Genomic DNA, 8,677 nt, shown 5'->3' with positions numbered 1-8,677 from the left:
CAACCGATAACAACATTGAATTTTCCGTTTAGGGGGATTGCACTAGAGCAAAATCAAAATACTGTCTGCTAGCTGTATACTTCCGGAGATCTTGGTCGAACATTAGAGGCGGATAAAGATCATATACACCGCTGAGCCAAAATAGTTGGCAATTCACTGTTTTTTCTCCTAATTTTCTTTCAAGATGTTAAAACTTAGAAAAAAAACAAGAGTTTCACCAATGAAATGCAATCGTCCGGTACTCTTGTGACATAAATAACCAGCATGATTGCTGCTGGATAGAAGACATAATCTCCAATCGATCTGCCCCTATCCAAAACTTTATTCTTCCCCGACTCGTGAAACGTTGAGTAACATTGAACAGAAAAACAGGTCTCGATCTACAATTGCACTTCAATATAAAATTTATGAGCTAGAAGTCAACGCGTTTTTGTTAGTTTTTAATACTTCTGTTGCGTGACATTATTAATGAACCATTATTAACCGAAAACGCACCTTTCGCATCGTGTGACAACAGTGACAAAAGATCATTAACAATAGACTATTGGGTCGTGACGTGATGTACACTTAAAGTTCTTGAGCTAAGCAAACTCTTTTTGACTACGAGGTTTGTTGTTCGAATTTAATCTCATTCCATAACCCAATTTCGTTTCTTCGACAAATCAGGGTTTTGCCAAGGTTTCTCAGTAATATTTTTTCATTCAGTTTTTCTTTTACATCTTTCGGCAAAACTGATGGATAAGTATTCAGTCTTAGTGACATGAAAAATTCGTAGAATTTGCTTTTTTCTCTTTGGGAAAAAAATTACAGAATGCAATTTTAAACTCATTACAGTTCGATTACCATGAAGTTTGTAGTTTTTGCCTATTTACAGATATCAAAGTCAAAGTTGAGAACACCTAATCCAAACCAAGAAGGACTGAGAAGAAAATAACTACACATGGTTACTTCAAGAGTACAGCAAAAGGAATTTTTGATCCAGCAACCCAGAAGAAGCAAGCATCACAAACTCAAAATAGATGCATTTCAGAATCTTTGCTATCAAAACCTTCTCGAATATGATGAAGGCCAATTTGTTCTTCACAAAATCGTGATCATTTTGTTTAAGGAAGTGACACTTTTAAATGAAAATTTATCAGCGACATTGAACGCAGCACTTCCATTTGATTGCACTGATGACCTTGGAAGAAAACTTGAATCTTCTTGTGTTCTATGGAGTTTTCCAAATTTTTTTCAAGATTTCCGATTCAATGGTATTTTATAGTCAGGATCTGCAATCGAGGAACTGAAAGAAGCAATTTTTGAAAAAATCTTAGCCTCGGGCAGAATCAGAAGCGGGGAGTTACGAAAACCAACAGGGTGACCCCAATGAAAATATTGCAGTGCTTGAACGAAGGAAAACCCAAATGAGGTTGGAATTTGCACGAATTTGTAAGCGTTTAAACTGTTGTAGATTGTAGTCATTTTACACTTTCGCACCTTTAGAAACAAATACTTTTAGAACAAGTGCATGCAATGAACTTTAAGCAAGCTACAGAATTAGAGGAAATAATCAGTGCTTTTTCTTGAAAAGAAGAGTCTATATTACGTTTGTTTTTTTTCAAGGTTTGACAAAAAAATTGGTTATAGGGTGAAATAACCGAGATTTTTTTTGTTTGAAAAAAGAAGTTGGTGAGATGAGAACAACAAATCCAAACCATGACGGATCGAGAAGGAAACAGCAACTAATGGTTTCTTTATGAGTACGGCAGCAGGTACTTTTTTATCTAGCAAACAAGAAGAATCAATAGTCACAAACTCGAAATAGGTGTGTTTCAAAAACTTTGCTATCAAAACGTTCGCGCAAAAGATGAAGGCCAATTTGTTCCTGACAAAATTTTGATTCTTTTGGTTTAGGAAATAACGCTTTTTGTTGAAAAGTTATCTTCGACAACGAGAACAGTACTTCCATTTGATTACACAGATGAAATTCGAAGAAAAACTGAAACTTCTTGTGTCCTTTGATAGTCTCAAACTTTTTTCAAGATGTCCGATTTGATGTTATTTTATAGTCAAGCTCAGCAATCGAGGCACTGAAGGAAGCAATTTTTGAAAGAACGTTTAGCGTCGGGCAGAATCAGAAGCGTAAGAATTCTGAAAACCAACAGAATGACCAATGAAATCATTGCAGTGGTTGAACGAAGGAAAACCAGTAGGCGGTTGGAAAGTGCATGAGTTTATAAGCGTTTAAACAGTTGTAGAATGTATTCATTTTACATTTTAGCAAATTTTAAAACAATTGTTTTTAAAAAAACTGCTTGCTATGAACTTTAGGGAAGTTGCAGATTTAGAGGAAATAATCAGGAGTTCAAAATAAACATTGTTTTTTTGAAGGGTTGACAAAATAATTGGTATAGGGTGAAACAACCGAGATTCTCTTTTTTGAGTAAAAGGAGTTGGTGAGATGAGAACAACAAATCCAAACCAAGACGGATCGAGAAGGAAACAACAACTGTTGGTTTCTTCAAGAGTACGGCATCAGGTATTTTTATCCAGCAACCAAGAATCAACAATGGTCACAAATTCGAAAAAGACCCAATTGAAAATCTTCTGCAAAAATATTAAGGCCAAATTGTTCTTCAATAGCTTTCGTTAGTTTAGGTCTAGGAAGTGAAGCTTTTTATGTTAAAGTTATCCAAGAACTTGAACGCAGCACTTCGGATTGAACCCACAGTTGGCCCTGGAGGAGAAATCGAAATTTGTTGTGTTTCGGAAGTATTCGACATTGGTGTCATTTTTCAATCAAGCTCTTCATTTGATGGACAAAGAGGCAATGTATTTAAGGCAAGCTTTGATTCGATCAGATTCAGATGTGATGAGTTCCACAAACCAACAAAATGACCTATGAGTTTATTACATTGCACAACGAAGTAAAAAAAAATCGAAAGCGGTTGTAGAAATTATGTATTTGCCTGTTGTAAAAATTATGAACAATTGCTTGCTACGAATTTTATTGAAATTTCTGAGATAATAATCAATAGCCTTTTTTATGCCTTTTTTTCAAAAATATCAAAAATGTCCTTTCCTATGACAAATCATCTCAATCACGCAGTTGACTTTTTTGTTGCTATTACTAGTCAACAATGATCAATGTGTGGACGCAGCTGCTCTCGGTTTTTTGTCATTAATTCAAGGTTTAATTGCTTTGGCGTTTCTATGTTCTTAATCTATTAACCTGAGTTCTCTCACAAATTGCTACGATGGTTATATTTTTTCTATTCCCAGAGCCTAATCTGAACAATTTATATCTTGCAAAGAAGACGTTCTGATCTATCTCGTTGCTCCCTCCGGTTCTGGGAAAACTGTTTTTTTTATATGCTACGACCGAAAACGCCTTAAACTTCGTTTCATCAATCTTGTTTAAAGAATATTTTCAATTGTTTTAAAATACGATGATAAAATCAAAAAGTGACGAAAAACGTTTTCAAGGTGTTGACTAAGATTTAATTTGTATTTACGAGCATAGGGCACCAAAATTTTTTTAATTCGATGCGATGACTCATTAGACATTCTTTTAAACCAGGAAAATTCAAACGGATTGTGACAGCTGGCAGAAAACAAAATCTGAATTTGGATTATAAACATAATGTGTTCCTCAAAAGCAATACGGGTCCTGCTGCAGACTACTCATCTTGTTGTGTTTAAATTACCGAGAGCTGTACAGCAAATACATATATTGAGAAGAAAGCTGGGTCCTGAAAAACAAATAACACAGTGGGAACATGAGGCGGCGCCAAAACGATATGTTCACCTTTTGATTGATTTGCGACCATCTCATTTGTTGAGATACTGTTTAAGTTTAAATTTATTTCTACCTGAAACAATTGTACTGAACGTTCATGCTCCTATTAGTGGCATTATGTTAAAGATAAATGCCCAAATTTTTTGAACGTTTTTGGGATCTTAACAAGAATTATCAATCAGCTCTCTGTCTACATTGCCCTAGAGAGGTCAGCCGATTTGATTGAACTCATTGTAATTTTAATTATAAAGAGTCTAGCGGAAGTTGGAAGAAACAGGCCTGAACGCTTCTAAAACAACTAAGAGTTCACAGTTGAAAGCATAAATTTGAGAAATATTATACTGGCTTCAAAAGCTGAAATTATCATATTATGCTACACATTTTATCCTTGTATGAACAAACTTCAAATTTTCTTCAAATTATTGAGGTCAAAAAAGTTTTTTCCAAACGAAGTACAAAAAAAATAAAGCTATTGGTATAGCTATTAGAACCATCGAGCGAAATCTCGAAAAAAGGCAAAAAGCATTTCCAATTATCTAAATGAAAACGACGATTTTAGCTCTAGGATCGACGGAGAAGTATATTGTCCATCCATATAAAATACAACGGCCCTGGAATTCCACTCTACAAAAAGTCCTGCGACGCTAAAATTTATGAAGATGTGCGAGAACAAACTGTGCAAGTTTTTACATTCTATTACAGTCTTGGTTAATAACCTTGACACAGAAGTCGCTATGAAAAAATTTCTTCATCGGTTGAAACTGAGAAACGTTAAAGTACAGTCAAATGATTTCTCATTTCCGAATTTTACAAACGTGAGACAGTTATTAAAATGGCAGAAGCAGTGGAGGCAGCTCGTATAAAACCATCTTCAGAATGATAAAATCTCAGTTTCGCAAACAATTGAAATTTGTCAATGCAGAAGAATTTTTGGAGTTATGGCCTTTTTTGCGAGAAAGCGGGATACGTAAATTAATTCACTTACATTGAAATAAAAATGCTTTTTTGTGAAAGGTCTATGCGAAAATTTAAAGGTTTTTTTATGTAGCCAGGAAAGAAATGAAATTTTTATTTACATCAAAGACCCGAAAACGATTGTTGATGTAATAAACTCTATTTAACTCTCGAGTCAATTGTAACACAGGGTTGGATCCAAATATGTTTGCAATGCTGTTTTCTTGACTGTCACGTAAAAGCGAGTGGAACTGAAGAAGAATACAAAGCCCAATCATCAAGTTGGAAAAAAGTTAGGTTAGATTTAGCAGTTAAAACGTAGCAAAAAAGATATAAACCTCGTTTTACTCATGAAATTTTTTTAATTCATAAAATAGATACAGTGCTTTTTTTCTCAACATATTTTATTGCTGAACGGAAAAAGTAGAAAAGAGTAATTTAATTTTCTGCAGCGTTAATTGTCAACTTTTATATTAATCGTTTTGTTAATTAGTAGGGTTACAAAACAAGTTGCCGGAAGAGTTAAAAAGTAGCATACCTGTGGACGAAAGATTGCAAAAAAAACAATTGGGGAAGCCTTTCAAAAGCATTTTGAAAGATCATTTTCACCGAATAAAGGTCACTCAAGGCGGTGAAATCTCATGAACCCGTGTTTAGATAGAACTGCGGACTAACGCTTCAAATCACACTTTTCCTCAAACACACTGAAAGCATTCACTAACTTCATTTCAGACACAATTGAAATAGAAAGATTGTGTAGTAGCAATAGCCAATGTTTCATATCCAAGTACACGCTATAACATCGAAGGAGATTTGATGATTTTGTCTTTTGAAGAGAAAATAAAACAAGTCTTCTCCATTGGACAGGCAGGTTTTAATTGAACGTATGAGTTCGCATACAGTCCGACATTGTCAATAAAACACGACATCCAAAAAATTTGGATCCTGCTCTTTCTCCGGACTAAATCGAAGATTAAATCGAAGATTAGGAACAAGTGATCTCGAAAGTTTTACTCAGCAAAAAATTGCCTGCTAACTTGAATGATGAAGCTGACAAACCTGTTTTGCATAAATGAAAAGATTCAAACAACACCCGATTCTTGGCAAATGAAAATCTCGGTTTTGACATTGCTGAATCACATACAGTTTTTCTTTACCGGGATATTGTTGAACCCGGTTCAGCTGATGATGTTAAAAAGTACAATTCTACGCCCCATCTGAATCAAAAATCAAGATTTTAACAACCTAGATTTTTTAGGAAGTCTCAGATTCCAGGTAATTGTAGTTTCGATCACCTTAAATTCCAAAGCGTAATCAAATCGACTTTTGCACAGTATCCATTTCTGTGTACCAAACGGTTTCTCCTTTTGCATTATAATAAAAGTGTGCAAAGATAGAAATGATTTTTGTTTCAGTATTCATATCTAAATAGGAAACGGTTTCTACTTTAGCATATTTAATAAAATAAGCTAATATAGACAAAAATTCCTTATCTCTTCTATTATTTTAAACTTTTTTTGAAATTTTCTTAGAATTTTAAACTCAGAAGTTTTTTGTCAAACGAACAACAAGTTTCGAAAAATACCATTAAAAGAAGCAACAAATGAATTTCAGTTGGAAACCGATCGCAATGTTTTCACCGCCCTGCAATCTACTCAGGAATTCATTGAAAGAGTGAAAGGTGGAAAATGTGATCAAACACGTTTGCATAATTCTCAAGAGGTTCCACTGATCAGCCTCTTCATTTTATCTTCGCTAATCGTAAAGTTAACTTCTAAAAATTTGAAATTTGCAGCGCTAATTCTCTTAACGCACATCAACGTTTTATCTCTTCTGAATTTTGAGGTACAAAAAGAAAGAAAGAAAAAATAATTTCAAAAACGAAGAAATTGTTTTCTAAGAAGTTGATCCAACTGACATTACAAAGATCCCATTTGCGGATGTTATTTTTCAGAAGAATAAAGATCATATCATTAGGAGAATTTACATGGGAGAATCGAATTTTTCCAAATGTTCGCCTCTGACTTAAGTTGATGCAATGCGTCGTGTCATATGTTTAATAGTTTTGGATGAAACTCCGAGTTTTTTTTGGAAACTGGTCTTTTAGCTAGGCCGGTAGTTATCTCAGAAAATTGGATGAGAAATTTTAAAAACAGTCAGCATCGAGAATATGCTATATATTTTTTACGACGCTAAACTCCCAAAACGTTTACTAATCCTACCGGACCGAATTAGCTCATAATAAAATATATTTTCAAACAAAAAAATTTGAATGAAAGTTATTCCTGTGAACCATAATTTTGAGTTCAATATACAGTGAAACTCATGACAATTACAAATTTTTAGTAGTGGACAATTCGAAACTGCTTGTGGGAATCAATTTGTAGCTAACTTGAAAGCGAAAAAATCATGTAGGAACCTATTGCAAAACAATGAAAGGACTCGAATTTTAGCACAACGGTACTAACAATCCATACAAGTATTTTGAGAATCGTCTGTCGTTTTTTTTTCTTTTTTTCTTTTTTCTTGTTTTTGCTTTTTTCTTAAAAAAAGTAGGCCAAATTTGAAATGCATTTTCCCAATGATTTTTGGAACGGAACTTGTTTGGGGCTCTATGTTACTAACAATCTGACTAATACTGGTAAATCATTTGTGTGTGATGGAGGTATAGGTTCAGTTGCAATCGAACAAAAGGGATCAGATACTAAAAAAGGATAACCAGCAGGTTCCTTTACAAGAAACTCGAATATAGTGGTTTTTTGCTGGTGATAGTTGAACGAGTTGACTGCCGATGAATTCGTTTTGTCTAAAAAAATTTTTTATCAATTTACTCAATCTGACTCCCATTGGATTTTGCTTGCCAATACAAATAAAGAGCTATCCTTCAATTATACAGAAAAGTGATACCAAAAAATGATACCGTGATACCGAAAATTTGGAACAAGAATTGTGTGGCCTATACGCTATATGTTGCATTCATGTATTAATTTCTGAATTGCAATAAAATTGTTTAAATCCTTCAAATAAAATTTTTGTTGATGTTTTGAAAATTTTAAAAACAAAAACATCTCATTAATGTCTGAAAAACAAGTATCAGAAGAAAACGAAACAAGGCAAATGGTTTCGGAATTTTGTAATAAAATTTTGGTAAACCCTATAACTAATCTTTTTTAATTTTTGCATCTAAGTAGTGTGTTTTTAAACGAATTTTTGCATAGGAAAATTTTTATGAGGAAAACAGTGAATTAAAACATATTAAATGAAAAATCGATGAGTAATATGCAAACGTGACCTAAATGGGTGACATTTGGACTTTATATCTAAAGTGTTTGCGGGCAGACCACTTTAGGAGATCTTACAATTGAGATAGTATATGAAAGCTCCATTTTTTGTTCATAAGTGCAAACTGTTGTGGTCCACAACCGTGAAGCCACAATTGTCTCTTAAAATTTCTCTACGAATGAAAGTAAGCTTTTCTGTACTTGCTTACCAGTTCTCAATGTTGCTTTTCGTGAGTATCTTACTGAATAGTTTTATAATGTGTGATAGCTCATTGCGGCACTAGTAAATTTTTTGACCAAAAAGCAATAATCTTGGAGCACTGAAATTAGTCCTTAATTGAAAATTGTGTTCTCTTATCGGAGGAAGAGTGCTGATTGCAACACACATTAGGAATGATTTTTCTTGTCGATTTTGCCTCAAAGACGTAAGAGCTATCATTTCGTCTCATCCAATACCACGTACTGCCTGGAAAAACAGTCGGTATCCATTTCATTCAGCTCAAATTTGTTTTGGTAGCTGAAAGAGGTGAAATACTTGAGTTAATTTTTTTTGGACTTGGCATAGTGGAGAATGAAAAACCAACATTTATTGTTTCCTTTTACTTATTACGCGACTTATTTAAATCCACTTCATATCGGAGCAGCCAATGAGAGTCTTGAA

The sequence above is a fragment of the Convolutriloba macropyga genome, chromosome 6 (assembly GCF_964194025.1).
Source record: "Convolutriloba macropyga chromosome 6, txConMacr16.3, whole genome shotgun sequence".
NCBI lineage: Eukaryota > Metazoa > Xenacoelomorpha > Acoela > Convolutidae > Convolutriloba > Convolutriloba macropyga.
The sequence above is the reverse complement of the archived record's forward strand: the minus strand, read 5'-3'. Positions refer to the sequence as shown.